Source organism: Triturus cristatus, chromosome 1_1 (genome assembly GCF_964204655.1).
Source record: "Triturus cristatus chromosome 1_1, aTriCri1.1, whole genome shotgun sequence".
Taxonomy (NCBI): domain Eukaryota; kingdom Metazoa; phylum Chordata; class Amphibia; order Caudata; family Salamandridae; genus Triturus; species Triturus cristatus.
In genome coordinates this window covers 995,035,735-995,042,472 of record NC_140579.1, presented here as the reverse complement: position 1 = coordinate 995,042,472, position 6,738 = coordinate 995,035,735, and the positions used below count along the sequence as shown (strand labels likewise).

General features: G+C 44.2%; 1 long non-coding RNA gene across 1 annotated transcript in view; it reads left to right on the top strand.

The window, feature by feature from the left end:
• The first annotated feature begins 5,438 nt into the window (after positions 1-5,438).
• Positions 5,439-6,738, top strand: part of LOC146871436 (uncharacterized) — a 65,587-nt gene continuing 64,287 nt past the window's right edge. The window contains exon 1 of the long non-coding RNA XR_014959550.1: positions 5,439-5,459. This is a non-coding gene — a long non-coding RNA (uncharacterized LOC146871436). The remainder of the gene's footprint in view (positions 5,460-6,738) is intronic.

The following is a 6,738-nucleotide window of genomic DNA, read 5'->3' as shown; positions in this document are numbered from 1 at the left end:
GTCATAGCATACGCACTAGCTGGTGGAATACAATACAGAGGTGTGCGGCACTCGGCGGGCACTGGTGGGTGTAACACAGCATTGGGCTCAGCCAGGAGCACGCTGTGACTCTCATGTGAGGTTTGTCTCCTTTCCAGAGAGTAAAATAAAAAGAATTACACATCCAGCGGTGGATGTGTGTTTTATTAACCGTGAGGGGGGTTTCTTGCATAGTTTGGTCGAATTTTTGTCGAATCCCCTTTGTATGGCTTGGTGTGCGTGTATATTAAATGTGCCCGTCAATAGCTACCCATGTCTGTATAAATAAACGATAAGGGTGTCTACTTGGAGAGTACCCACCGGCGGGGGCGCTGGGATTAGGCACGGTAGGGCGTCAGACACGTCAGAGCTTCACTAGCGGTGTAAATACATTCCACGTGGATTCATTGTATGCATAGTCGCCTTTTAATGAATATCACACAAATCGTCATGGTGATAGGTACATACGGTTTGCCCAAAAATAAAATAATAAAAAACAAAGGCCGGCCCCGGGGGATGGGGTCCCTGGGACCATAAGTGGCCTGAGGAGGGGGCAACGCAGCCCCCCACCTAAAGAATAAAAAAAAAAAGGCCATGACCCGGGGGTTGGGGTCCCCGGGGCCGATTAAGGCCTTGGGAGGGGGGCCACGTGGCCCCCTTCCAAATTAATTTTTTTCAACAAAAAAAATTAGGGTGCAGGCCCTGGGGGATGGGGTCCCCGGGGCCAATAAATTAGAAAAAGAAGGAGGGCCACACAGCCCTCCTTCTTAATTAAAATAAAAGACCGGCATCGCGCCGGAGGCCACGCCCCCTCCTTGCAGCACTCTGCAAACGTGCCCCCTGTCCAGTTGTAAGTTGGGGAATTAATTCCCCTTCAATACTGAGGGTCCCTGAGGGCCAACTAGCCCAACAGGTATCTCCAGTATGCGCCAGGGAGCTGCGTTGCAGACAGGTGTTCTGAGGCCACGCCCCTTTTTACACCTCTATGCAACGCAGCTCTGTGGCGCTTACTGGAGGTACCTAGTGGGCTAGTTTGACTCTAGGGACCCTTAGGATTCAAGCGGACTTAATCTCTCAACTTAGAACGGCCACAGGGCGCGTTTACACAGTGGTGAAGGGAGGGGACGGGGCCTGAGGTGACGTGTGCAAACACACCCTGTGGCACGTTTTAAGTTGGGGAAATAATTCCCTTTCAATCCTGAGGGACCCTGGGGGCCAACTAGCCCACCAGGTGCTTCCAGTAAGCGCCACTGCTCTGCGTTGCAGAGAGGTGGTGCAGGCCGTGCCCCTTTTTACACCTCTCTGCAATGGCGCTTACTGGACATACCTAGTGGGCTATTTTGCCCCTAGGGACCCTCAGGATTCAAAGGGACTTAATCTCCCAACTTAAAACGGCCACAGGGTGTGTTTACACAGTGGGGAAGGGAGGGGACGGGGCCTGAGGTGACGTGTGCAAACACGCCCTATGGCGCGTTTTAAGTTGGGGAAATAATTTCCCTTCAATCCTGAGGGCCCCTGGGGGATAACTAGCCCACCAGGTGCTTCCAGTAAGCACCACTGAGCTGCGTTGCAGAGAGGTGGTCCAGGCCGTGCCACTTTTTACACCTCTCTGTGGCGCTTACTGGCGGTACCTAGTGGGCTAGTTGGACCCTAGGGACCCTCAGGATTCAAATGAACTTAATCTCCCAACTAAAAACGGCCACAGGGCGTGTTTACACAGTGGTGAAGGGAGGGGACGGGGCCTGAGTTAACGTGTGCAAACACGCCCTGTGGCGCGTTTTAAGTTGGGAAAATAATTCCCCTTCAATCCTGAGGAACCCTGGGGGCCAACTAGCCCACCAGGTGCTTCCAGTAAGCGCCACTGCGCTACGTTGCAGAGAGGTGGTCTAGGCCGTGCCCCTTTTTACATCTCTCTGCAACGCAGCTCTGTGGGGCTTACTGGAGGTACCTAGTGGTCTAGTTGGACCCTAGGGACTCTCAGGGTTCAAGGGGACTTACTCTCCCAACTTAAAACGGCCACAGGACGTGTTGACACAGTGGGGAAGTGAAGGGATGGGGCCTGAGATGATGTGTGCAAATACGCCCTGTGGCGCGTTTTAAGAGGTAGTTTTAATCCCCTGCCCTATTATATACTAGGGGCTTACAGAGGAGGTCATGCTGATCACAGGGGGACCCCAACGCATAGTGTTCCCTAGTGTATGTAGGTGTTTTCACTGTATTCTGAGTGTCTTTTAACATAGCACCGGCTCTAGGACTGGTTAGTCAGACTCAGTTACCACCAGTATCCGTCTGAAAAAGTTGAGGGTACAGGATGATTTTGCAACAAGGCTTCTTTCTGCTCTTCTGTTTGTTCTTTCTGCACGTTATCCTTCTTCCTGCACTTTTCTTCGTCTTTGAGGACTTCTGTTGCTTCTTTCTGCATTTCTTTTTTTTCTTTCTGTGCGTTTTTACTTCTTTCTTCACATGTCCTATCTCTGTAGGCATAGTTAGAAATTAGCATTTAAAAAACCTTTGAAATAAACTGAAAAAACCATAGGTTTCAGGCACATTATAGTTAGGAATTAGCATTTAAAAAACCTTAGAAATTCACTGAAAAACCCATAGGTTTCAGGGGTGTTATAGTTAGCTGGGCTTTTCACTCGTACAAAACCATTGAAATTCCCCCGTTATAGTTAGTTCAGCTAACTATAACTCGCGCACCCGCAATGCACTGCTGATGACGTCACATATTACATCACTCATGACATGGTCAGTGACATCACTGATGACATCACTGATGACATCTCAAATGACATCACTGATGACATCACTGATGACATCTCAAATTACATCACTGATGACATCATCCTTGTGATAGAGTGACAGACCTCCTCCCCCCCCTAATATAACCTTTGATACACACATTCAAAATTAGAAACTAAAATTTTCAAAACAATGGACATACCAATACCAGTTACAACAACCTATTCAGTAATTCTAAGATCCACATACACATCCACTCATTCACCAACAGTCCTATACAGTCACTCATACATGTACTCACTCATCATATGTACTCATACACCTATACATCCTGTTACACAATGCCACTCATCCATATAGTTACTCAGACACATAGTCATCCATGCTAATAAAGAATCAAACATCCATTTACCTGCATATACAGTTATACACACACCACCACACTTACTTCTATAGAAACTTACACATACTTAGTCTTTTAAACAATCACTTATAGAAACACATACGCATTCATACAGGAACTCTTCCAATCTTTCACTCTCACATATACTCACTTATATACACCAATAGTCACATATACTAGTTTAAAACATATGTAGTTACTCATAAAGACACTATTGACAGTCATTCACTCACTAACACACTCATCCACACATACAGTCCTGCACACATGCTGTCTTCAACACATACAAACAGTGAGTCACTCATTCATGCACCTATGCACTACGTAATACCCCCCACCGAACCATACAGACACTCAGACACTCATACTGATACTCAAAAAACCAACTAATAACCTATATAGACACTCATGTAGCTACTCACCAACCCATGCAGCCACTTATACACAAAGTGAGAGACTGATACAGATATTTACATATTTAAACATTACTCACTAAGCCATGTATTCACTAAGATACACTTAATCAGTCAGTTATACAATCAATTTTTCAAAAACAAATCATCCATTTAGACACTTGTATACCCATTTATTCTTCCATCGACCTTGAGATATACATATATAAACCATATGTAATTTTCAGAAAAACACACATTCACTGGATGATGTCATCAGTGATGTCATTTGAGATGTCATCAGTGATGTCATGAGTGATGTCACTGACCATGTCATGAGTGATGTAATATGTGACGTCATCAGCAGTGCATTGCGGGCGCGCGAGTTATAGTTAGCTGAACTAACTATAACGGAGGAATTTCAATGGTTTTGTACGAGTGAAAAGCCCAGCTGACCATAACGCCCCTGAAACCTATGGTTTTTCAGTGAATATATATAAATATATATATAAAACATAACCTGTCCTTGTAACCTTGAGACTGACAGTAATACTGCTCTACCACAATCCCCTGTTAGAGTAGGGCAAGAAAACATAAAAATCAGAATTAACCAAAGTCTTTGGTTCAATGAGTGACATATAGGTAAAGCCCTCCTCTTTAACCTCAAGGGAGGAATCATTAACTGAAATACACTGTTTAACCCAACCGGGTCATCATCACATTGTTTTGGTATGTTTGTTCCCCAAAAAGCATAAATGCCTCACGATGCAATGTCAGCAGGACATGGACTAACATAAAGAGACACACATGGTTTGGACGTCAACGTGGAGCACAAACATCAATAGTATTGCTGCATCGCATGATAATGTCGGCTCTCACAAATGTCGCTTATAGGTCTGTATATATGTATATATATGCCATGGGAGTTTCATTTTCTCCCAGTTATGCCAACCTCACTATGGGCTGGTGTCAGAAGTTCATAGCATGGAAGGAGGAGAATGAAACAGACACCACAAAAATAGAACTATAGCTGAGTGTCAAACTAGTATCAAGCACTCTTACCTGTTGGTTGCCTTTTTGAAATTCGCAGAGACGCTATGTGCCAGACTTCCCAAATGCCTACCGAACAACCCATGGTTTTTAAATAACCACTAGGCTATGCGATAAAGTTAGGGAGGAGGGCCGGATTCTGGACGCTACTGTGTTCCTGTTGTCAACCTGTGAAGCAACAAGAGTGGTGTCATATTAATTTTGGGGTGCTGGTAATCTAACACTTACACAATACTGCTCTATCAATTATGTTTTTCTTTTTAATATCGTGTAAGTTAAATTTATGCGTTATACTACCTGAGATCTACAGGTGTGCTGCGTCACGTCCGTGTTGTCGAGTGATGGTCGGGATGAAGCGGTCCTCTGATGTGATGCGCTGTTTTATGTTGGGAGGTGATGAGAAGATGTAGCAACCACGTATGAAGGGTTTTCTGTAGTGATAAACAAATGTAAAAGTCACTTTTTGAAATCACATTCAATAGTTTCTTCACTACTATTTCCTACAATGGTGCTTTCTACATCAATCCCAGTAACTCTCACCATCACTTCTGCTGTAAACAATAAAATTAAGAAATACACTACACACTATTAAACATAAATTCTCAAGATGGAGCCTTATGCCTTTAAAGTCTGATTCCTTAATAGCACTATGATTCTTCACTGTTCCCTTACTTCAGGAAACAATGTTTCCAAAAAATGTTTTAAGAATGTCAATAGAGATGACGTTGAAGCTTTCTTGCGTTGGACGCCATAATTATTAACAACAAGTGTACTTAGCTTCTTTCCTTTCCTTCCAGGCGTGTTCCAGTAGTCTCACCAGGAAGATGCACTGAAGAAGAGAAGTCCGCTAACATGTAAGTTTCTCTCCGAACCGGAATGAGGTGTTGTCTCGGCAAGCAGCGGAAGGCTAAGGCCTTCTGGAATATGGGTGTGGTTATTTATAGATTTGCCACACCCAAGATGGCAACCGCACGTTAGATGCAACGTGCGTCTATGTCAAAGTACCGGCAATACTGTGAGTCTCGTCATTGTCTATTTCCTCCGCTCGTAAGCAGCATCGCTTTGGCAAATATTGTTCAATACCATCTGGAACTCGTAAGCATTCTTGCTTGGCAAATATGACACACAATGTTTCCAATAATATCAGGATTGCGTAACTACATTACACTCGCATTTCTGTCATGGCGTTGCAGGAACAAGTACAATACTGGCCAAGGGAAATAAAAATACCACACATGGGGCCATATGTAGGTAAATTACATTTACCGATTCTTAAATACCGAATTTTACCGATTCGGTATTTATGAATCGGTAAATGTAATGTAGGTAAAATATTACCGAATCGGTAAGTGTCGGTATTTTAGAATCGGTATTTACCGATTCGGTAATGGTAACTGGCTTCCCATTGATTCCTATAGGCCAGGAGGCCCATAGGAATCAATGGGAAGCCAGTTACCATTACCGAATCGGTAATGGGGGGAGCACAATCAAGGGTGGAAGGGTGTCACAGTGACACCCTGTTGCACCCCTGATTCCTGCATGTGTGCACATGTGGCACACATACATGCCCTTAGGGCATGTATGTCTGCCACATTGCACACTTCTAAGTGCAAAAAAATGCTTTTTCAAAGCCATTCGTCATTTACCACCAACTTTTAGTTGGTGGTAAATAACGAATCCACACAACACCCACACACTCCCCCTACATCTCATTTCAGGATTCGGTATTTACCGAATCGGTAAAATTACCGATTCGGTAATTTTACCGATTCGGTAAATTACCGAATCCTGAAATGTGCCCCCTACATACCAAAAGCCTGAATACCGGTCGGTAACGGGATTTTTACCGAAAATCGGCCGTTACCGACCGGTATTGGGCTTCCTACATATGGCCCATGATGTTTAACACATTACATAGTTTTTCCCAAGATGAGCACATATATCACAAATGGCGTGCTGGTGCATGGGATAGGGGTGGGTTTTTATGAAGGGAAAAGCAAGGCTCGCAAAGAGCAAGCCTCACACTGACAGTGAGCACATGCTGATGGAATCATGACACTGAGATATATAGATGATATCTATGCCACTATATTTTTGTGCATGTTTCTTTATATGTGTGTTATCGAACATATA